The following is a 25199-nucleotide window of genomic DNA, read 5'->3' as shown; positions in this document are numbered from 1 at the left end:
CCATAGCCACGCCCCCTTTCTAGAACCTACTAGCAGGTTCCCGGGCTTCCCTCACGTGCCCCCTCTGTAACCTTTCCCCTACATCTCTCTCTGGTTTATCACGTGACCTGCTGTCAGACAGGGCTACTGCAACTGCAGATCCCCTTCTCTGCCAGCGACCAGCGCTATGCTACGTAGTGACCAATTCTATGTCACTACACATACATTAACACTGTCAGTCAAATCAGAATACCAAATTGTGCATAAAATACGAGCCAACTATGACAGCATTGGTGAATGAAAACAAATTGCTGCTTAGATTGCACATATGTATTCCTTCATATTCTTGAAATGTAAATTGTTATTAGACAACTTGCCCGATAATCTCAGAACATGTAGCACCAAAGGCAAGCATACATGTTCTAACCACACTTACTTTACAATGGAAATGTAGGACCTGGTGTTTAAAAACACTGCTTGTTATTTTAAGAGAGTGGCTGAATACCTTTAAAGGCTTCTATGCCAGATAAGGCGGCTATTGCCTTTTGACATGGGTAAAATAAGAGGCAAAGGTGCAGCCCTGCAATTGATTGGTCACTGTACTGTTGGCTTAATGTCCCCAACTAGTGTGATCTCTAGCGATCTCCTCTAAAAGGTATTTTGGCCTACTCTTTCATGCTAGCCAGACGACTTGCAAGAGGTGTGAATACCCACACTCTACCCCACCACACGCAACCTGCTGATCAACGTACATGTCATAGAAATCCATAAAGTAAGGAAGCCTCGTGCACTCAAGTACTGGTTAATCTCCATGCAGGCTCTTGTCATCTTTGCCAGATTTGCAGATCTCCCACACCAACTATGCATGACCAAGATGATGAATTGGAGACATAATTGTTATGTAAACACAGTGATACATGTACACTCACACACTTGGAATTATATTGGCTACACCTGTGGTTAGTACCGGCAAGACCTGTCTGACATACTTGACAACTTTTGGCAGAGAGGTGCTTTGGATGGGTCGGGTGGAAAACAAAAATAGAAATACAATTTACACTTCCTTTGTGTTCTTGCTGGGAACGTAACAGAGGGAGACATATAGATCAGATTGCCCGTGGCGTCTCTGATGGCCGCCAGTTCCCAGGCTACACAATTGTTCATCACTCACATCCATATATCTGCACCGTGCTGTCCTTGTTATCCGTGGTGCTGTGGCTTCTTGGACAGACACTGTTAAGATAAATCTGTGAAAGGGAACAGTGTCAGTTTAACACGTAGGCTTTCGCGACTAATATCCATAATAGTTTGTTTTGCGTTAGATAACCTAAATATATGAATTTGTCGTTAAAACCCGCCACTACCCGACACAGCCAACTAGTAAGGGTTGTCACGTAAACAGAACATGCCAATTTGTCACTAGTACAGTGCACCGGTGTGTTGAAGAGCCAAGCCACAACATTTACAGACTGAGTACGACGTTTCGCCAGTAACTACAACTAGCTTCATCAGGCGACAGCCAGATTTTTGGAGAAGTCTGTTTCGTTCCTTATATAGAGGCATAGATGTGGTGACCACGCTTCTGCGCTCTTGCGCAAAGTAGTCAAGGGTATGCGCGAGTGACTATAGATTATCCACATCTCATTCGGGGAATGTAATGTTTGAACACCAAATAGGTTAGTTTACCAAATCAAATCTTTTACAATACACTGTGATGTAATGTTTAGTACAATGCTGGAGTAAAAATAATGTTCAAGTTTCTTAAATCCCCCCAACGTATTCACCCAGCAGCATAAATGGGTCCACCACAGTCGATCGGAACGTCACATATGGTGTGGTAAAATGTGGATACTCCCACCTATACGATTACGTCTGCCCAGTTTGGAAGAGTATGCCAAGTTCCCTCTAAAAGGGCTCTATTGAGCTCCCCCTAGTGGTAGCTCTTCCAACAGCAGTGGTGGGAGCGAGCAATTGTAGGGCTGTACATCTACACTGGAGAGAATGGAATGTCAGCAACGGAGCAGATTGGGACACGTACCATTATAAGAATCGTGTGATGAATATGTAATAAAGGACTCGATCCTGGTTCTGTCTCCGTCGTCCTTTATTCGGGTTTTTACACCTTTCCCGCACGGCCCTCGCTCAGAGCTCTCCCCTTGGCAGCTCCGTAGCTGCCCTCGTTCCCTTAGCCTCCACACCTCTGCAGCTCCGCTGCAGACCCCCTGTGCAGTCCTCCGGCTGCCCTCACTGCAGCTCCACTGCTGCCCGTCGTTCCTCCGCGCTTGGTCACCGCTGGCCGACGGTGCCAAGTCTTACTCCCCCGTGTGTGTGGCGATCTCGCCACTCCTCGACCTCCGCCCTGCGTGGCCTCACTCTAACTCAGTCTCCCACACTCTCCCGTCTCTTCCGGTATCTCTCCCTTAAGACCTCACCCCTCTCTCCCACGTGACCTAACTCCTCCTCCCATGATGTCATATCCGCGAAGCCGTTTACGCCCGCATTACACCACCCTCCCCCGTAGAGAAAATCCAGCCGACCTCGGCTGAACAATAACGAGACAAGTAATGCGAGCAAACACAACCATCACACATTCAAGGACAACGAAGCATACAATAAATATAACAACAACAACAACACAACAGTAAAATTTTAACGAAATGTAAGGGACTTTGAGCGCGTTCGGGTCGCCGGTCCGTCCCGGACGGGCGGCGGCCCTCCTGCAGACCGGGAACGTGACGGGGTTTTAGGAGCGACAGGATGAAGTCCTCCTGTCGCTATTGGAGGCCCGTCAACGTCCCGGTCCCGTGTCCCTGAAGGCCCAGCGTCGGGGGTGCGTCGCGATCGTGTCTGCGACGGGGTCGGAGGGGCGGCGGGGCTCGCCCTCACTGCAGCTCCACTGCTGCCCGTCGTTCCTCCGCGCTTGGTCACCGCTGGCCGACGGTGCCAAGTCTTACTCCCCCGTGTGTGGCGATCTCGCCACTCCTCGACCTCCGCCCTGCGTGGCCTCACTCTAACTCAGTCTCCCACACTCTCCCGTCTCTTCTGGTATCTCTCCCTTAAGACCTCACCCCTCTCTCCCACGTGACCTAACTCCTCCTCCCATGACGTCATATCCGCGAAGCCGTTTACGCCCGCATTACAAATAGATCATTGCCAATTCAACTTTGGAATCTGATTGTATTCGATTGCAATGCACATACAGAATATTTAAAGTGGAAAATGGAATGGGCGACAATAAAATGGCATGTACTGTATTCACAGATGCTTAGTAAAGAGAATGAAGGGCACAATAAAAAATATAAATAAAAAACACACAAACTACAATTTCAATGATTGGCGCCTTCTTTCGACCTCGGTTTTAATGACTCCGTGCTTATTGTCCCTCTCCAAGGGCATTGCAAAATAAAAGATTCACGGGAGGGAAATGGGAGATGGAAGAGCAGGGTGATGATGGGAGGGTTGGGGGAGATGGTGGGAGGCAGATGAGAGCAGTGTGATGGGAGGGTTGGGGGAGATGGTGGGAGGCAGATGAGAGCAGGGTGATGGGAGGGTTGGGGGAGATGGTGGGAGGCAGATGAAAGCAGGGTGATGGGAGGGTTGGGGGAGATGGTGGGAGGCAGATGAGAGCAGTGTGATGGGAGGGTTGGGGGAGATGGTGGGAGGCAGATGAGAGCAGGGTGATTGGAGGGTTGGCGGAGATGGTGGGAGGCAGATGAGAGCAGGGTGATGGGAGGGTTGGGGGAGATGGTGGGAGGCAGATGAGAGCAGGGTGATGGGAGGGTTGGGGGAAGAAGGCTTGTGAGTGGCTGGGAGGGGGAAAGGAGGGAGGTTGAGGGCGTGATGGGAGCGTGAGAGAGAAGAGAAGGGAGTGAGTGAGCGAATTTGTTCGGCTCCGTTCCCTCCGTGGTAGCTCGGCCCAGCCCGGCAGCCCCCCCCCCCAGAGCAGGAGGCGGGCACCCCGGTGCGGAAGTGCACACAACAGCGGATGGACACTCAACATGCACGGGATTCACGGAATTCACTGATAGTTACACACACACACGCAGGTCTAGCACAGACTCGCACGCGCAGTTTCAAAGACACATAAAGAGTTACACACAGAGAGGTAAACACACGTAGCTACTTAATGTTTAGACACGAATAGAATTACACACGCATACGTTAGTTATACAGAGGCAGAGTTACGTATACGGACATATACACGGTAAGTTATATATGTACAGTTACAAAGACACACCCATACATACATACATAGAGTTACATCCACATAGTTACACGCGGACATAGACACATATAGTTGCACACATTGATAGATTTTATAGTTAAATTGACAGGCACACAGCTACACATATAGTTCATCACACATTGACAACCGCACTGTTACACAACGCACTGACACACATAATTACAGTTCCACACATCGACAGCTACCATACACAGTGACAAACATTGACAATTACACAATTAACACACACATCCACATTAACACACACATCCACATTGACACACACGGTTACACACTTGAACACACACACACCGATACACACGCCGAATTACAACAACACACAGAGACACACGTTGACAGTGATACTGACACTCAAACTGCCCAAGGTTGCTTAGAGGGCTATATTTAGTAGTTTACTAGCAGCCATCCTTATCTCACGGCGGAAACGGTGACCTCACACAAGTGTAGTAGGCCACACACTACAGTAATACAACCTGTGCAGCTACACAATCGCCGGCTGCGTTGTGCGTAAAAGGCCGGACATCGTCGACGGCAACTCGAGGCTCGTGGGTGAACACGGCGAGGTGAGTCCTTGACCGACAGATGCACACAGCACGGCACTACGCATTGTGTTGTCGACACGACACAAGGACGCACACAGCACGGCACTACGCATTGTGTTGTCGGCACACGGATGCACACAGCACGGCACTACGCATTGTGTTTAATGCGCGGTTAACACGGAGTAGCAGCAGCCGTCGTCGTCAATGTGAATATCAACCCGTGATCTTATCTGCTGCTGGATGAAGGTGCTCCCCCTAAGCCGCCACCATCCCTCGTGGTCAGGCGATGCCACGATTCCATCTCGTCTCGCTCCTGCGCACGGAGCTGAACTCGTTCGTCCGTCCCAGTCCCACCCACTCACAGCGTTGGTGTACGGTGCTTTTTTTCTGGGAGACTTTGCAGTTTTTTCCTGGATTTTTCTGTTTGTGCATAGTTACTTTAAGATGTTTTCTTATTTATGTTTTTTGTTTGTTGCGGTTGCACCCAGATTCAAGAGCCGAATGGCTCACCGGGCTATACCAAACAAATGAAATGAAAAATGACCCCCCCCCCCATCTCTTCCTCCTTTGGCTGTCATTCCGTCGCCTGCGCCGTCCATCAGCCGCCATCCCTCATTAGGGATGTGATGGACGAAAACACGTTTCACGTTAGTTAGTTTTTACGGTGGATATGATGTAACGCGTGCCACGAGATGCTCCCCTCGATGCGACCTTTTTGCAGATTGTTTTCAGTTTGTGTTCAATCTGTCAAGTGTCCATATTTCCAAACCATGGCATACCAGGTAATATGTAATGATTGAAACGTCATTCTCGAGGCACATTAATGTGTTGTTCCCTATTATCAATACATTTTGCTCATTTGGATCGCTGCTCTATACAGGGTATATGCTGCAATCTGCTGCCTTATCAAGAAGTGTCCCTCCAAAAATCAGTTTCTGTTCACAATGATCCAAGGCGCAGCTTGTATACTCACAACTCTACCTTTGTATAGGGTATACAATCTATGTGTGCGCACAAGCACATGCATTTAATGCACATATCCTACGTGTGTATACACATTCTATAGACACCACAATGCAAGTACACATACGTGTAGGGCCTTCTCAAGTGTGGCACCTGAGATCTGTAACTCTTTTCCACCGGCCCTCAGATTGGCTCCGAGCACCAAACAGTTCAGGATACTCTGCAAGACTATTTTTATTCTTTTCGTTTTTCCTTGAGTATGTCCTCTTATTTTGATATTTTAATACGTGTCTTTATTTTATAGGTAGGACTACCTTCGTTTAACGTATACTACTGAGATGCCCTCGTTAATGGGGGCGAGTTTTTACCGAAAAAAGCAATTGAATTAATGAAATTCATACACATCCCAAAGACAACAGCGTATATGTGTGTACACTTTCTATAACACAATGCATGCATTCACACGTTGACACTTTTCATACGTACATCCCAAAGACAGCAGTGTGTGACCCATTATATAGGCAACACAATTCATTTATACACACGTGGACACGCAATGTGCGCCAAGTGTCGTGACTTAGCCACGGGGTGAGATTTTGCGTAATACTCTGAGTCACATGCATTGTGCGTGAGATCGCGATAAAGAATCGCCTTGTTGTGACATGGCTCCCTTTGCTATATTGCCACCTCTCACGGAATTCCATGCGTGCGTCGGTGAAATACACCACAGGCCTTAAGGGCCACTGAGATTTAGCACTGTTTCAATCTGTGAAAACAAATTTCGAAATGTGCAGTGGGCACCTACGTGATATCTGCCCATGGATCGTGATGATAATGATGAAAGTTTGAGAGTGGGGACTTGTGCTGTAGTTTATTTTAAGGGAAAGTTGCTTACTTTATGCAGTCAGCCATTTCTACACGTGAATGTGTTCGCATCTGCGCTCGCTGAAGGCAACATCTGGGTCCTGACATGTCCAATATGCATAGTCATTATCAACCATGCAGCCATGGCTTCTCATGATGCTTGAGACGATGAAAGGCACGTGTGATGATGTCATTATGTACTGTGAAAATGATGCGCTGAGATAATGTCTAGGGATGATGGGTTGGCATTATGTGCTGAGATTATGGTATTCCACTGTTTTTATCCTGCATTGTGATATAAAAAGACAAGGAACGACTGAAACTCATTCGACATATATTACAATAATATAAATAGGTGTATATTGTACTGTAGTGTGATGAGGATATATCTACTGACAGCTACACACTGAAGCAAACTTTGCACAATTGTTTTTACAGCATGGAGTATATTGCACAGCAGTGCAGCAATTTATGAGACTTGGACGTTTGAATGTGGCCACGTGTACCAAAATATTCCAAGTTACTAAAGTATAGAGCAACTAATCCATAAAAACTCTCCATATTACTACAGAGTATACAAGGATATACACAATGGGGGTAATGGGGAAATAATATCACCACTTGTCCTGTTTTTCCAAAATCGGCCTGTTTTTGAGGTAGCTGACCTGGGAAATCTGAAAGTAGTTCTGCAACATTAAAAGTCTTGTTTTTTTTATCAGTTACATAATAATACGGCACTCAAGACAATGTGTTTGCATGTAGATCTCCCATCTTCCGGTAATGAGATATTTTTCTTCCCAGGATAGATTCCAATTTGTGTACCTCAGAGTTGGCAACCTTATGGATTTGGTTATGAGCAGAGCAAGACTAAACGTCTTGCAAAGAGTCACATTTAAAACATATTTAGGACAGAGTGAGCATCACATGTAATTTTGTTTTTGGATCGTTGCAAATCTACAGGGCAGTAGCAAGCTGTTGTCCCCATAAGCATGCTGGCCTCTGGCACTGGTCGTGACATAGTTTACGCACTATTGTATATGTAATGTCAGTGAGTTCGGAGACGAGGTTTGTAGAGGCACCTTTTTTTATTGAACACAGACGATTTTGCCTGCACAATCTACAGTCGCTAGCCTATACAAAAAACTAGGCGTCTAACATGGATGGTGCTGACCGAGACAGCTAACAGGCTATCTAGCAGCGCTATATCGAGGAAAGACAGCAGCGATGATGGCGACGAGACGACAGCAACGACGAGACGATCCAATCCCAAAACCGACGGCCTCGAGCTCCCGCTCTCGGCCCCTTCTCGAACTCACAAGCAGGTTCCAGAGGCTTCCAGATGGGACCCTCCATGACCCTTGCCCCAGTTCCTCCGCCCTGCCGACACACCCGTGTATATGCTCACCAGCATGTGTATTGTTTGTTCACCGCAGTTGCCACTGCTTGTCACCAGCCGGCGCTATTACACTACATATTGACAGGAACACTCTGGTTGTGAATATACACAGTTAGGTACAATGCATCACATGCCAGCGTAGTCTGTATATGATGGTAATTGAATTCTCATTAATTAAGGGTTACGTCCCAAATACATTCTTCTTTAATACATATAAAAATGGAAGCTGATTCATTGTGTAGCGACATCGCTGGATGTCACCATGCTGTGGGTGCAGTACTGGCCCTAGAGGGGCACGGTGTGTGGGTGCCGACCGAAGGAGAGGGTCGTGTGAGACCATGGTACTCTTCCCGACGGTTCTGGAAGGGGGGCGTGGCCAAGGGCGAAGCCAGCCCCGCCGCAGAGAATTATAAGCCAAGTCCCGAGAGGGATCGCGATTGTTCATCCTGGGAAAAGAGCCCTTAGTCTACGATCTCCGTTCTACGAGTCTTCCAGCACGTGGACCCGGGCAGATGCTGTTGGTCCCGGGTCCGTAGTAACCGTTACATGGTAACAATAGTTAGCTGGGTGGTCACCTCCCGAGGTTATTCTGTTAAGGGGAAGTTACCCCGTGTGTTGGAACTAAATAAATGCGCTGCCTCCAAACTCTACATCTGCGACTCAGTTGAAGCCACTACAATTGTATGGAGCCGTTTATTGATATCGATAACATTTTAGATTCCTTTTGAATTTTGTTCATTATCTATTTTAAGTGCTATTTGCTTTACAATTTATAGCTATCTCAATAGGCAACATTGGAGTGTCCTACAAAATATATACTTGTTAAGCAAAGCTTTGTAGGCTATTGTGAGGTTAACTTCATAAATATCCCATGACTATCATTGGAGTCCCACAGTGTGATAGATTTAGTTTTAATTTAAACAAGTAGTTTTTAATTGTGAGCCACAGTTGCTTTAGACGCCTATACCACCATACCAGAGACATGATCAACACAATCGTTGAATTATAATATCAAGCTATACATTCTGCAGAATATGTGCAGATAACAGGGAGGGTTTGCACTTTGTTCCATTGTCCCCTTGATTGATTTATAAGCGTTTTCAGGCCACTGGATATACATATGTTATGGAGAATTGCACGTGGTTTAATGTCACAGCCTGGACAGACTGTAGACGTGGTGTTTGCAGACGTTCTATTCTGAGATTTCATACTTATGTTCTGCTTCTAAATTTCAGCAACCCTCCTTATTAAGTCGTATACTGTATAATCAGAGTTTGTGTGGTTTGTGTACATTGTTAAATTTGCCAAATGTGTTGCACGTCGTCTTGTGTATTCTGACCAGTGGTGCAGCCAACAGTAATGGATCCACGCCCTCACTTGTCAACACAATGCTTTTCACGGTGGCCAAATTGCAGTCACTGCAAAATGTGCAGTCCGCCAGAGGTGTAATGCGATTAGCTAACGTGAATAGATTGTCGTCCCGTAAATAACGTGCCTTTCTCTAATGCCGGAGCCGATGATCACACTGTCCAAACGCTGCACATGGCTGTGACAGCGAGAAGGTAGTGTGTGTGTGTGCTCATACTTTTTGTGGTGCAATCAAAATGATTGCTGTGCTTCTATAAATTCCACGGCTAAGATTCCGGGCATGGGTGACCACATGAGGCTTTGCAATGCAAGCTCTAACAGAAGTTAAATGATCAATGAAGGTGCTGTCCTTTACATGACCTAACAGTTAAAATAACCAGTCACATCTCTCATGGGCAGGAAATAGAAAAAATAACAGGGCAGCACAACAAATAAACAGATTTAAGGGATTATATATGTGTTCTTAAATGTTTGTGTTGACTAACTTCAAACCGCAAAGAGTTTTGGAGGAACAGGATTTTTTTGGAGGTGCATGCTGTGCCAAGTACCATAATTATACTTTGGTTCTCAACAAAGACTGGAAGAATCAGAGCACAAATGCTGTGTTAGCCTTGTATTATTACACTGCTGAATTACATGTAGTCCCATTCACCATAGGACTATGGGCTGTAATCATTATAGATCTACATCCATCTCTGCATACACTGATACCCATTAATGTATTAAGGAAAGTTCTGAAAAAGCTTACAGATACTGTATTATCTATATATGACAGTATGGTATATTGGCTTTCTTTGCATTTAAAATGAATCCCATCGTACTCATTAATGCTTAAAATCTAACTGTCATATTACACATCACAGTACCATGCAAAACTTTTATACAGCTTCACTGTTTACTGTTCTTAGATCATTTTGAACTTTCGGAACCAGAAGTGTCCAGGGTAATCTTATGATCAACCAACAGCTCATTTTGATGTAAAAGGACACCAGAGAAGCTCTTAAATGCCTCGCCAAGTACAAAAGGTCAACAGTTTTACTCATTATAACCAGTCTAGGTGGTTGTGAGCAGACTTTAACTGACTCATTTGGTTACGTGTACTTACATAAAATAATCCTGGTCAAGTAAATGATGTACCACAGCTTTTTAAAATAAACAATTGATGCTTCTGCCCTCTCTGGTAATGGCAATGTGTCAGGTCATGATGGCTTATTTACTGTTCTACATTTGACCCAACGTACTGTAGTTAATGAAAGGAACTCATTGTCTATTGCGCATAAAACCACAGCTGGATGCGAACGTCCCCATACTATATGGGGCATGGGGGTTATTCGATCATACTTCACCAAGCTTGTCAGTACAGGCTGGTGAAGGCAGTGAGCATACATTACAACAGTGGATTTTACCGCACTGCCTTCTGCTGCTCCCAACGTAGCCCCGCAGTCGATAACACACCCATTCAAGGACAACCCAGGCATAACCCTGTTCGCTTCTGAGGTCTGACCAAATCACTGAGAATGTGGCAAATTTCTCTATGATTTAATAATTTAGTCTTTGTTAAACCACTGCAAGATTTTAAAAAATCCCCACACCATGTGAGTTATGGAAGTTTGGTCATATTTCACCAATACGGGTTGGTGAATGGGACATCCGAGACTGGTTCAGATATCTCCTATCACTGATGTTAGCCTTGACCAGTAATCAAACTCATTTTGCCAGCTTCATAATGAAGTACACACACCACTTTGCTGACAGCCTACTTCTTGTTTGTCTAAGTGTCCCAATTTTCATGCATAACAAGCTGGAGACAGATTCTGAGAATGGCTTACATGACTCGTGTTCTAACTATAACTGCATGGAATACCACTTAATTGCCAATGCCAACACAATCAGAAACCACTATGGATTGTAACGCACTCACCTTACTCCCATGGAAAATATAAAATGTGATTTTCAGTCCATTTTTCTTTGTGACCTCCATGACAACGTTTTATGGCACATCATAACTGTTGAAATGTAAATACATTTATACAAGCTAAGTATAACATTTACAAATACAACTTGGAATGCTCACCTGGTAGAATAATAAAAACAAGTTTGCTGGTCCAAATTCTATATAATGTATTGAATTCAACTTTTAATACGTATACATCTTACTGGGCCAGCATTTTTATGGTTTTAAATTTTTTATTTAATTCATGACATTTGATTTGTGTTTAATGGGTGCAGTAATTTGCATTGCAGACTTTGTTAACCCTTTGATAAAGTTCCATTGTTTGCACCTCACTGCATGTAAACATGTTCCTGTGAGTTATTACATATTGGAACTGTTTAATGATCCTGAATTACTTAAGTACTTGATTGAAGAGGTCTTGCGTAATATTTTTACAGTATTTAAGGCATTATTTAAAGCCAGTGACTATATTTTGTCAACATTTCAGTTCATGGAAAACGTGGTATGCAGGAATGTACCCTTGCAAGTGCAGTCATGTCCGAGAAACGTGAAATAAATAAAAAAACTACTGTACTGTACAGTAAATAATTTAACATTGCCGTACTTGTGTCTAATGCAGTATGCATCCATAGCTCTCACTTTCGCATAAACAGCAATATAATATTTGTATTACAGTCTTGTGTTTTTTGACCGTTAAATATCACTGGAAAATGTTTAGTTGTAAACAATTACATTCAATACATATTCACAAAGTGTTTCTGAAAAATGTTGACTCAGATTTCAGGCAAGTGCAGTGTCATGTTTGTCAGTACACGTGGCAGTTTGGCAGAAAGGTGAGGGTACATGCCAAATTTGTCACGTAAACATGAATCATCTTTTAAAGGGTAACTTTAATATATATTTTTGTGTTTAAATACTGGGACGCGTAACCTTTTTAACAAATAAGAGTACAACAATCCATAATACAGGTTTTTATGCGATTTAACCCAAAAAAACCTGTATTATGGATGATATTGGTCGCAGAAGCCTACGTGTTAAACAGAGTACAACAATGTAATAAAATATCATAACACAGCAAATACGAAATTAGATCAATAGTGAGAAAGTATCTTACGACAAGCAGTGTACCCAATTTAGCCTCATAACAGTGATTAGAAAATATCACTTACAGTACTGTAATTCTGTTTTCCTTCAAGTCATGATTGTATACTGAACACTTATGCGTGGATTTGGCCAAACATCTCAATATAGGATCACAGAGCCTGACCCTCGGTGAGAAACTTTACGTTATACAATTTTGCATCTTGTTAAATTATACAGCGTACTAATGTGATGTTGGTACGAATAACCCATTGTACATATGTAGGGGTGTTAGAGAGAGAGCCGTTATGCATGGCAGCTTATGGGAAACAAACACAGTGGGCGGGGCTACGTGAGTGCACGGGGGGTGTGCTCTCAACGACGTCCGCACCAGGCAGCCCGGGGCCCCACCCCTCAGCGGGGGTGGAGTATAAAGGGGGATGTGTCAGAGGGCTCGGGGCAGAATGTTAAAGCTAAACCAGTGAAGACCAAAGATCGTCTAGCTAGAGCCCTGGACTCCCCTGGGACGCCGCCCTTGTCAGGGCCGCGCAGGACTGAGCCAGCGGCGTGGTCCCGAGAACCAGAGCTAGTGCTCTGGGACTCCGGGTACCGTAGCCCGACTTACCAGTGTTGGGCCAGACAGCCTCCCCTAGCCCGTTAGTGGAGGACTAGGAGGTAGGTCAGAGATAGCTAGCAGTGTATTCCCAGCTAGCCGGGTGAGGGGGCCGATACCCCCTCTAGTATTGTATGTCCACAGTTGTGACACTTGTACGGAATAAATACGTGTGCCTCACCAACGGTGTCCAAGAGTCATCAACGGTACTTCATCTGGTGTCAGAACAACTACGAACATGGACACGCGCCGGACAGCTCGACCCGGAGTACCGCAGGTGGAGGACACCGCTGAAATTGTCGAGCCCGAGACGGCTCAACAAGACATCGTGCAGCCGGGGCCGGACGCATTCTTACCGGGGCATCAGGATGAAGAGGAGCCGCCATCAGAAGGGCTGAGGCTGGCTCATGCGAGGCTGGCGGAGCTGCTTTACGCCGCTGCCGCCACACTCGAACACATCACGCGGCTGGGGGCTGGTGGACCACCACGGGGCGAGGAGAACCGACGTCCGATGCGCCTTCCCGCCATCTCAACGGATTCAAACTTTGAATCTCCCGCCATTGCCGCAGCAGCTGCTGAGGGCGTGGCCGGCCTGAACCTCGGGTCCAACATCGCTCTCGCTGGGGCTGCCGCGTCACCGCCAGCGGAGGGAGCATCATCACGGCTGCGACAGGCGATACCATCTGCCGTTCGCGCCGAAGCGCAGCCGAGTTACGGGGACAGCAGCCTGCGAGCTTCCATGGCGACCGCTGCGCTGCACCAACGGCTGCCTCCGCTCAAAGAGTTTGTTGGCGCGGAGGGCGACTGGGGCGGCTTCCAGCGACGCTTCCTCGCCCACCAAGAAATGGCACGGTGGTCGGATGCTGAGGCTCTCTGCGCGCTGCCGGCGCTCCTCGACAGCGACGCACTCGCCGCCCTTACATCGGCGCCGAGGGAGAAGCGCTCCACGCTACAGATGGCGCTGCAGTTGCTGGCCGGGGTCTACGGACCTTCAGCGGAATGCAGGCAGCAGTTTTACGATCGCCAGCGGGGTACAAAGGAGTCGCCCCTGGCGTACAGGACGAGTCTCCTGGCACTGGCGAAGACGGCCTTCCCTCGAATGGACGACGACGGCGTGGATGCCATGGTCACAGAAAAAATCCTCCTGCTGGCAGACGACCTGGACATCGCCGTCGTTGCACAGGAGGACACGGAGATGAGTTCCCTCCAGGCTGCGCGGCTCCTCCACGCCAACCTGCTGTCACAGCGTCGGAAAGCCAGCAGGGCAGCGGCCGGGCGTGCGGTGGCTGCAGCCACCCTCCCGGCGGAGGAGGTTTACGCCGTCGACCGTCGACGGCAGCAGGGGACGGGAGCACGGTCGGGCTGGGATGGGTCGAGCCGCTTCGACCGTCCGTCATCGCCGCCAGCGCTCCCGCGTTGCTTCAACTGCGGCGTCCGGGGCCATGTCGCCTTGGGGTGCCGCTCTCCTCGGCAGCGCGAGACGACGCCTCGACAGGACGCCGGCCCTCCTCCTCCCAAGCTCTATCAACATAATCCGGCGAGTCGCGGCACCCCTCATGTTTGGCCCAAGCACACACTCGTCACACACTCGCACACCGCAACGAACGGGGGGCCGACATTGCGCTGCGACGGGCCAACACGCACCACTATGGGGACTCAAATCGAACCCAGGCAGTGGTCCATGTTGGCCCATCGCGTTGTGGCCGCGTCGTCGGGGTCGTCGGCCGTGGTGGGACACATTGACGGGGTGGAGGTACGCATCCTGGTCGATACGGGGGCATCGGCGACCATCATTTCCGAACTCATTTACAATATTCTACCTGTCCAGAGCCGTCCTTTACTGCCGGTTAACGTCCCATTCTATGCTGCTAACGGGGGCTCTCTTGGCATCATTGGACAGATTCGAGCGCAAATTTGTATCGGGGATATCAAATTGTCGGGCCCGATTTTTGTTTCCTCCTCGCTGGCGGTTCCGTGCCTGCTGGGGACGGACTTCTTGGGCAAAATGCCGATTCGTATTTTAATAGACCAGGGATGCATTGAGCTCCCGTCGGGACGACGCATGGCGTTCCTGCCTTCCCCTACTGCGGCTCGGGCGGCGTTCGTAACAGTACCAGCGTTCGTCGTTAAAACAGTTCGTGTGCCGCCGGGAGCTCAAATGTTGGTGCCTCTAAAACTTCGTCGGCCCTTCGCTGAGGGCATTGGGAATTCTGCTGGGACCATCTAGGGCCGGGGTTAGTGGACCTCATTTGATTCCGGCCCAGACCGTCGTAAGAGGGGACGGGGACCCTTTCATTGCGGTCCTCAATGTGGGGTCGCAGACAGTGGTAGTTCCTCAAGGGACGGTGCTTGCTCACGCGACGCCGGTGCCCTGCGAGGAACCTGTTGCAAATCACGTCGGCACTGCTCCCCGGCCGCACCCACATTCGGACAGCGATGGAGGGTGGCTCGATGCGCTTTGTGCGGGATCGACGGACCTGTCAAATTCAGAGCGCCAACAGCTTAGAACGCTACTGCGGGAATTTTCCGACGTTTTCAGTCGGGACAAATACGATTTGGGTTGCACTCATCTGCTGCGTCACCATATTGACACGGGTGACAGCGCGCCAATACGCCAAAATCCGTTTCGGTTAAGTCCCGCCGAAAAGGACCATGTCAAATTGGCTATTGATGACATGTTAGCCGCCGACATCATTTCTCCTTCCACCAGCCCTTGGGGAGCGCCGATCGTCCTGGTTAAAAAGCAGGACGGCTCGTTGCGGTTTTGCGTTGATTTTCGGCGCCTTAACAAAATTTCGGTTGCCGACGCATACCCGCTCCCACGGATGGACGAATCGCTGGACGCCTTGGCGGGAGCGCGATTCTTCTCCACACTGGATTTACTTTCGGGATTCTGGCAGCTTCCTCTGGACGATGATTCAAAGCCTAAAACTGCTTTCCGTACACCGCACGGCCTGTTCCAATTCAACCGGTTGCCGATGGGCTTACACTCAGCGCCGGCAACTTTCCAGCGTTTGATGGAATTGGTTTTGGCTGGATTGCAATGGGAGTCTTGCCTGATTTATTTGGATGACGTTATTGTCTTTAGTAAAACTTTTGACGAACATCTCCAGAGGTTGCGGGCGGTTTTCCTAAAGATGCGGGCTGCTAATTTGAAATTCAAACCCCAAAAATGTCATTTGTTACGCGATTCGGTGCGTTATTTGGGGCACATCGTGGGGCGCTCAGGTATTGCTACCGATCCCGCCAAAACGCAGTGTGTCAGCTCCTGGCCGACTCCCACCTCGATGGGAGAGGTCAGGAGTTTCATTGGCTTCACGTCGTATTACCGACGGTTCGTCGCTGATTTTGCGACGATTGCCAAACCCCTACACGCTTTAACATCAAAAGGGGTTCGGTTCCACTGGGGTCAGGAGGAGGAGGCTGCTTTCTGCTCCCTTCGGGACGCCCTGGTAAAAGCTCCTCCCTTGATTTACCCCGATTTTTCTGAACCATTTTTGCTCGACACCGATGCGAGCAACACGGGTATTGGGGGCGTGCTTTCCCAAGTGGTTGACGGCGTGGAACGGGTGGTTGCGTACGGCAGTCGGGTGTTGTCTCCAGCGGAGCAAAGATATTGTGTCACCCGTAGGGAACTGTTGGCAATTGTCTATTTCATCCAACAATTGTCCCGATGGTTGGAGATCCTCCAGGATTTTGATTTCGAAACCACCTACCGTAAGGGCGTTCGCCACACCAACGCGGACGCTCTGTCGCGCATGCCAACCACCTCCGAATGTGCATGCCTCCTGGGGTCGGGACGTTGCAAGCCAGCAGGGGACATGCCGGTTCCGGTCCTGGCGGCCGCCGCCGCCGACGAAACATTGCTTCCAAATTCTATCGCACAACAGGGAAAAGATTCCCTGCTGGGTTTGCCTGTTAATGAATAGGGGTGCCTCCAGATGGAGGATACCTCCCTCCTCGCGTCGCGTCGTCGCGCCGGGGAGGCGGGGCGGGGGACGGGTGATGCCGACGCATGGGAAATGCACGCGGGGTTGCTGATGCATTGGGACGGGAAATTCCATCGACACCGGCTGGTGGTCCCTTCTGGGTTACGGGGTAGGGTGGTGTGGGCTGCTCATGAGCGCCTCCTCCACCTGGGTACCCAAAAGACCCTCGCCTTGCTCCAGCTTGATTTTTTTTGGCCAGGCATGACGAGGGATGTCGCAGATCTGTTGGCATCATGCCCTCGGTGTGTGCAGCGAAAACCACCAGCACGGGAGTCAAACCTGCCTTTGCAGTCTATCAGAGTCTCGAGAGTGAACGAACTTGTCGCGCTGGATATTCTGGGGCCATTTCCCGCCACCCCTAGGGGCAATAGATATTTGTTGACCGGGGTGGAATACTTTACGCGCTGGCCTATGGCCTGGCCCCTGGCCAACCAGTCGGCAGCAGCCATCGTGGAGGCCTTTGTCCAAGGTTATGTCATGGACAAAGGTGCTCCGGAGCGGCTGCTGACCGACCAGGGAAAAATTTTTTCCGGCAAACTCCTCCAACAGGTCTGTGAGCTCCTGGGAACTAAAAAAATTCGTACCTCTCCCTATCACCCGCAAACTGACGGGATGGTCGAGCGTCTGCATCGAACCATCACGTCTATGTTGTTGCAGCAGGTTTCGGACTCACAGACCGATTGGGACTTGAAAATTCAAGGGGTCCTGGCAGCATACAGATTGGCCCCCCGTGCTGCGACGGGATTTTCACCCTTCTTCCTCATGTATGGCCGCGAACCTGACCCACCTGTTCGGGCACAGCTGCAGATCCCCGCGCCGCAGGGAAAAACTAAATTGGCCAACCATGTTAAATTTAACCTTGCGAAATTGACTGAGGCACGGGATGCTGCCATGCTAAATTCCGACAGGCGTCAGAAAGCGAATGAGCGCCTCAGACTGGGTCGCGCGCACGTGCTACAGTGAAAGCCGGGGGACAGGGCATGGCTGCACTGTCCCCAGGTACCACTCGCGACCTCCTCAAAACTGGTGCGGCCGTGGCGGGGCCCCGTCGAGGTGGTCGAGGTTTTGCGGCCTCAGTGCGTTCGCATCAAATGGGGGAAGCGCCGGTGGTTTGTGCACCCCTCTAGGCTGAAACCCTTAGTTGCGGTGCGAGGCCCCACTCCACACACGCGTGGCCAAACATGTGGGGGGTCGGCCGACTCAAAGGGTCCGTCTCTGCTGCTCTCGCCTGATGTGTTGCCGGCTGTCCCGCCCCCAGGTGCACCAGGAATGACGGGCTCCCGCCCAACAACCCCTACGGGGGATGCCGAGGGTCTCGCGACATCAAGCGCAGACTCACTTCGAAATGGACAGCTGCCACCGGATGGTCCGCCATCCGGGGTTGCCCCGTGTGACGGGCCTGCGGCAAGGACGCGCGCAAGAATGCGCAGACTCTTGTGATGCACAAAAAGAAGAAAATTTTTTTATTTTTTATTTTCACGTGTATGGTTACTGTGCGCTGCGTCGGTGGTGTGCTCCTGGCACATTGTGTTGTGTTGTGTGTGTGTTGGGGGTTCCTTGCGATTTGTATATACGTTGCTTTTACGGAATTCGTATTTATTCGGGGGGGGTGCGTCGGGTTGTTTTCCCTTCGGGGTTTTCTGGTTCTTGTTGTTGTTCTCTTCGCGTTATGTTGAAAAATAGTGAGGCACACGCGCGGTCAGGGGGTAAATGCGCTTTTATTGTCGTTTTTTGTATGTTGGCAGCCGGGACGGCTGCAAGCTATGCGGGGGGGGGGGGGGGTGATGTAGGGGTGTTAGAGAGAGAGCCGTTATGCATGGCAGCTTATGGGAAACAAACACAGTGGGCGGGGCTACGTGAGTGCACGGGGGGGGTGCTCTCAACGACGTCCGCACCAGGCAGCCCGGGGCCCCACCCCTCAGCGGGGGTGGAGTATAAAGGGGGATGTGTCAGAGGGCTCGGGGCAGAATGTTAAAGCTAAACCAGTGAAGACCAAAGATCGTCTAGCTAGAGCCCTGGACTCCCCTGGGACGCCGCCCTTGTCAGGGCCGCGCAGGACCGAGCCAGCGGCGTGGTCCCGAGAACCAGAGCTAGTGCTCTGGGACTCCGGGTACCATAGCCCGACTTACCAGTGTCGGGCCAGACAGCCTCCCCTAGCCCGTTAGTGGAGGACTAGGAGGTAGGTCAGAGATAGCTAGCAGTGTATTCCCAGCTAGCCGGGTGAGGGGGCCGATACCCCCTCTAGTATTGTATGTCCACAGTTGTGACTACTTGTACGGAATAAATACGTGTGCCTCACCAACGGTGTCCAAGAGTCATCAACGGTACTTCACATATAATAATATATTGGTGTGTATTACCTTGATAGTGCCATGCGTGTGCTGTTTATTTCAACTGATGTTAAGCATTTGCTCATGGATATTTTAGCACTCAACATATTTTGTTACCCATTTACTTACCTCGTTAGCTATTTATGTATTATCTACTTACAGTGCAGTATTAATAGCAATTTGAAACGTTGCATGCAAGTGGCTTGTACAGCCCACATCGCTGTATTTGCACTGATAATACGGTAAGAAGAACCAGTCCGTTTGTTCAATGTCAAAAGCACCCCAGCCTTGTCCTGCGGTGTGAAGCAGCAGCACCGAGTCTGGCTCCACAGCCCCTGAGAGGAATGTGCACTGGCAGACAGATATCACAATAAATAACTTCCAAGTGTGCTATTCCACACACGATATTGCATGCGTGACCAATATAAAAGCATCCTAAATATCCGTTTCTTATTCTACACGCTCATGTCATCTATGATTCTCTTTCAACTGCATCCAGCTGAGGTCTGGCTCGTTCCCTAACCACAATGAATGCACCTTCCAGAATCCTCCTTTGATTCCTATTTGGAACATTCTTGTCATATGGCATCACCCTAAAAACATGTGTTGGTCTGTATTTCAACCCTTGAAGTATCTTACTGTAATTGTACAGTTTTACCCTGCAATTGTGTCCCTTATCCCCAGAAGCATTTTTTTTTACTTCAGCTGCTAATTTACTGCGCAGCATGAGAGATCAACAGTTCTGAAAACTCTGCAATAATTTTAAACGTATCCCCTATATCAGGGGTCCTCAAACTACGGCCCGCGGGCCACATGCGGCCCACCGAGGGCATTTATCCGGCCCATGGTCACTAATTGGGCTGCGCTGGTGAGCACTAATTGGGCTGCGCTGGTGAGCACTAATTGGGCTGCGCTGGTGAGCACTAATTGGGCTGCGCTGGTGAGCACTCATTGGGCTGCGCTGGTGAGCACTCATTGGGCTGCCGTGGTGAGCACTGATTTGGCTGCGCTGGTGAGCAATGATTGAGCTGCGGCGGTGGGCACTCATTGGGCTGCGCTGGTGAATGGTTCAATGGGCCAATTGACTGGACTTGCCCCCCAGGCCTAAGGCTGCCAGCCCTCCCCTGGCTGCGCTTGACTGGCTCTCCCTCCTTCAGCTCCCTCACTTGCCCCTCGGCTCCACTCCCAGTGATATTCCCGTGTGCTGAGTAAATGATAGAGGGGTAATAACAGAGTGATCTCTGATCTCTGGAGGAGCTGCCTGCTGTTTTCCCGTGCTGGTCAGTTACAGACAGCCGAGGAGTAGGAAACCCAATTTAAATGACAGTAAGTGCATTTATATTCTGATTGCTATTCAATTATGAGGTTATATGTTGTATGTTGTGTAAGCCCCTGTTCATACTGTTGCGATCTCTGAGCAGTGCGAGTTCAGCCATATGCTTGTATGGCTGAATTTGCATTAGATTCGGAAGAAAAAAGGCACATGTGCCTTATTTTTTCCTGCAGTGGAATCGGATCGCATGGGTCTTCTCCCCCATGCGATCAGATTCCTATGCGAGTTTGCAGATCGCACTACGATCTGTGAACAAAACTGCAGGTGTAATTAACTTTTTAATGGCACCCGCACCAGTGTGAGCCTGGGGTAAAAGCGGAGTTCCCCCAATCAGACTGCATTGATGGGCAGTGCAGTCTGTATGTCTCTGTGTGGGCAAAGTTATTGCTGGTATATTGTTTTTGTAGCGCTGTATATATATTGGTATTTTACTAATAGCAATTTTGACTCCCTAGGAAACAATGATGTCAAGAAAGAGAAAAATTGACTCGGAGTGTAGGATATTCAAAAAACAGTGGACTTATGATTACTTTTTCATGCAGTACAAGGAAAGAGCTGTGTGTCTGATATGCCAGAATATAGTGTCTGTGTTCAAAGAATACAATTTACGTCGACACTATGAAACTCAACATAAAGATAAATATGATTGTTTGGTCGGAGAAGTGAGAAAAGATAAAATATTAAAACTGAAAAATACATTAACAACTCAGCAAAATACTTTTGTGAAGCAGAAGCAGCTAAATATGTCATCACTGCGAGCAAGTTTTCAAGTTGCCAAGCTAATAGTGTGCACTGGCAGACCATTCGTTGAGGGATAATTTGTTAAAGAATGCCTTCTTTCTGTTGCCAAAGAGATGTGTCCAGAGAAGGCCGATTTATTTAGTACAATGAGTCTTTCAGGACCTACAATTACACGGAGGATTGAAGAAATGGGAGACAATTTCCATCAGCATTTGCAAAACTCCACAAAAAAACTTTCCTATTTTTCCTTGGCACTCGACGAAAGCAATGATGTTCGTGATTCTGCACAACTTCTAATTTTTATTCGTGGGACGAATGACTATTTCGAAGTCACAGAAGAGCTTGCTGCACTGCAAAGCATCAAAGGAACAACTACAGGAGAGGATATCTATGAAACGGTTTGCCAAACTGTGAATGGTTTGGAGCTGAACTGGGCTAAACTAGCCAGTGTGACAACTGATAGTGCTCCTAGCATGGTGGGGTCTAAGAAAGGAGTAATTGCTCGCATTAACCAAGAGATGGACAAACATAACCATTCTCATCCAATAGCCATACACTGCCTCATCCACCAACAAGCGCTGTGTAGTAAATCACTGAAGTGGGACTCTGTTAACTTCATTAGAGCTCATGCACTAAACCACAGACAATTTCAGGAATTTCTGTCTGAGCTAAATGTTGACTATGAAGATGTTCTGTACCACACAGAAGTCCGTTGGCTGAGTCGAGGGAGAGTTTTGAAACGTTTCTATGACTTACTTCCACAGATTACAGCTTTTCTGTTTTCAAAAAACAAAGAAGTACCAGAGCTCAATGATGCAGAATGGAAATGGCACCTTGCCTTTCTGACAGATGTAACAGAGCTACTCAACAGTTTCAATGTGCAACTTCAAGGAAAGGGGAAGCTCATCTGTGATATGCAATCACATGTCAAAGCATTTGAAGTGAAATTAGGCCTCCTCATCATACAAGTGAAGGAGGAAAACTTCTGCCATCTCCCCACAACTCAAAATCTGTTAGCGGAAAAACCATTGGTTGCATTCCAAAACAAAACGTGTGGATTCACTGGAAAAATTGCAAAAGGAGTTCCAATTTAGATTTAAAGAGCTTCATCTCCATGAACAGGACATACAGCTTTTCTGTAACCCATTTTCTATTGACATTGAAAATGTGGATACAATTTACCAAATGGAACTGGCTGAACTGCAGAATTGTGACTCTGAAAGACGCATTCAAGTAAAGCAGCCTTCATAATTTCTATACATTTCTCCCCTCTGAGACATATCCTCATCTCAGGAACCATGCACTCAAAATGGCAACCATCTTTGGCAGCGCTTAGGTCTGTGAACAAACTTTTTCCAGAATGAAACATTTGAAATCTCCAACCAGATCTAGACTAACGGATGCACACTTGCATCACTTGTTACGACTAGCAGTGACAAATATGGAACCGGACATTGACCATCTCATTAGCCAAAAGCAGGCCCATAGTTCCCATTGAAATACTGGCAAGTTTGTTGATTTAACTTTACTGTTCTTCATTTTTAATTTTGTATTTGTTCCCGTTTTGTTTCTTCACTTCAAAATAAGATATATGCAGTGTGCATAGGAATTTGTTCATAGTTTTTTTTAACTATAGTCCGGCCCTCCAACGGTCTGAGGGACAGTGAACTGGCCCCCTGTTTAAAAAGTTTGAGGACCCCTGCCCTATATGCTTTTAACGACTTCAGTTTTACTTTGGAAGGGGAGATATACATTGCTGTGTTTTAACCTTTGCACTCAGACCTTAAAACTGTAGTTGTGTAACAGTGTATTTGTATATATCGCCATCGAAAGGGCGCTATATAAATCCTAAATATCATAGAATAGAACTGGAAACGTGGTTTTAGTGAAACGAAAAGTAATGCTTGGTTTTCCCCTCATGTTTATTATACAGTCCGTTTAAATTTTGATTTAAAGCTTTCGTGACTGCAGGGATTCATCTTCTTGGTTTTTTCGGTAAAGTCGCGTAGAAGGGAAGTAATAAAATAATAAAAATAAAACATAATAAAATTATTCTCACGACGTTTCGGCCACAACGCAAGCAGGTGAAAACCAGGTCCGTCGAGGCGACAGAGTCTGAATGAAACAGCTGTTTCATTCAGACTCTGTCGCCATTTATGGACGGCCCCTAATACACTCGAAGAATGACATGCACACACTCGTGCACACAAAAATTACGACTCGCGTTCCTTAAAAGAAAAATCCTCGCATTGAAAACGTAAATAAATGTTAGATTATTTTTTGGATATAAATTTCCACGTGACAGGTCGCTTGCGAAAAATAAACTAATAGCTCGGTGGGCTTTACATGGTAAGATAAACTAAAATACTTTAGTTTTATTCGTATGTTTTTTTTTAAGTTATTTGTTTACCTTTCATATACATATTGTGTTTTTTTTATTCTTTATTGTTGGAACGTTCTGACCCCGTGCCCCTACTGGCCATCTGTAACAAACAAAAAATTGGTCTATCGCTCATCGGATTCCTCCGGTATAAAGAATAAAGATTCTGAATAACGTACGTCAAAGCCGCACTGCCCGGCTTGGACGCACGGGAGCGATGACGTAGCCGGCGGCCATTTTGCAAAGGGACTCCAGCGCTACCGCGTGGCACGAGGTATCGCCTTGCGTGGCAGCTGATTGGCTGTTGTTTTGCGGTGGGAGCTATGACGTGACACCCCCCTTCCCACGCGATCTCGCCAAACGATCTCGCAGCGCGCCTACGCGAAGGGCTTCCTGGCAGATTGTGATCCGCTTCTTTTACCACCCGGGATTCCCGTGCCCCTTATAAATCACCGATGCTAGCACTATTCAGACTCAACGCTGCTTAGATTATGAGCTTTTGACGAGATTAGGAATAGTCAGGGCGATTTGATGACAGGCAAATGCTAGAGATATTCAACACTGAACCTATTGAATTATACTGAACACCTGGGAGTTGTAATACTGTATTCTTGAGGATGTGGTTAGATCGCACCTCCCCGGTGGTGAGGTTTTGAGCTTTCGATAAGTGTTGGGGTTTTATTTTGTTGTATCCGGAACTGTAAACGTTTTAGAATGTATAGTGTATACATTGTGTTGGTTATTGTACAGTACGGTAGTTGAAGTATGCTCGATTATACAAATAAGAGATAAAAATGGATGTCACACTGACCTGACATCTGTTTTAGATAGACTTGTAATGATAGCATATGGTTTGATTTGTGTGTAAAATGTGAAAATGAAAAAGTTGGAGAGAAGTAAAGGCTATATACATTGCTGTCATTCTGTGCTGTATCAACATGCTATAGAGATCACAGTATATACTATTTCACTTAATTTGAACTGACATGCGTGACAATCAGCCACGACCGTATTTGCTAATGCAAGACCTGTAAATATTACTGAACATCTTGCATACTGCTCGTATGTTTATCAGAATGAAATATTTAAGTTAAAATGTATTCCTGGATGTACTAATGGTAATTTTGTGTGGAGGGTGCTGGTATTGATAGTAGGCAGTGAAAAAGCCTACATTTATCCTGTATCAGCACTGGGTTAGCCAGGTGAAGTATCAGCTACAATCACCTTAGGTCCTCGCTAACAGCTACACGTTTACTACACTTGTTTAGATTATTTGGCTGCTATAAACTTCCCAATGATAAGTCACTTCGTTGAGCGATCGTTTGTGACCAGGTTGCTTCTCAAAAATAAGTGAATAAGTTCAGTGGGCTTTACCTGGTAAAATTTTAATAGTTTAAATAAAACGAGTTTTTGTGATTTGC

The 25199-nt window shown here is 47.5% G+C and overlaps 1 protein-coding gene across 5 annotated transcripts in view; it reads left to right on the top strand.

Annotated features, from left to right (window-relative positions):
- Window positions 1–3808: 3808 nt before the first annotated feature.
- Window positions 3809–25199, top strand: part of LOC144932325 (oxysterol-binding protein-related protein 6-like) — a 63155-nt gene continuing 41764 nt past the window's right edge. For all 5 annotated transcript variants that reach the window (XM_078856288.1, XM_078856282.1, XM_078856297.1 and 2 more), the window contains exon 1: window positions 3809–4788. The gene's annotated coding sequence lies outside the window, so the exon portion shown is untranslated. The remainder of the gene's footprint in view (window positions 4789–25199) is intronic.

Source organism: Lampetra fluviatilis, chromosome 1 (assembly GCF_964198595.1).
Source record: "Lampetra fluviatilis chromosome 1, kcLamFluv1.1, whole genome shotgun sequence".
NCBI lineage: Eukaryota > Metazoa > Chordata > Hyperoartia > Petromyzontiformes > Petromyzontidae > Lampetra > Lampetra fluviatilis.
The sequence above is the reverse complement of the archived record's forward strand: the minus strand, read 5'-3'. Positions and strand labels throughout refer to the sequence as shown.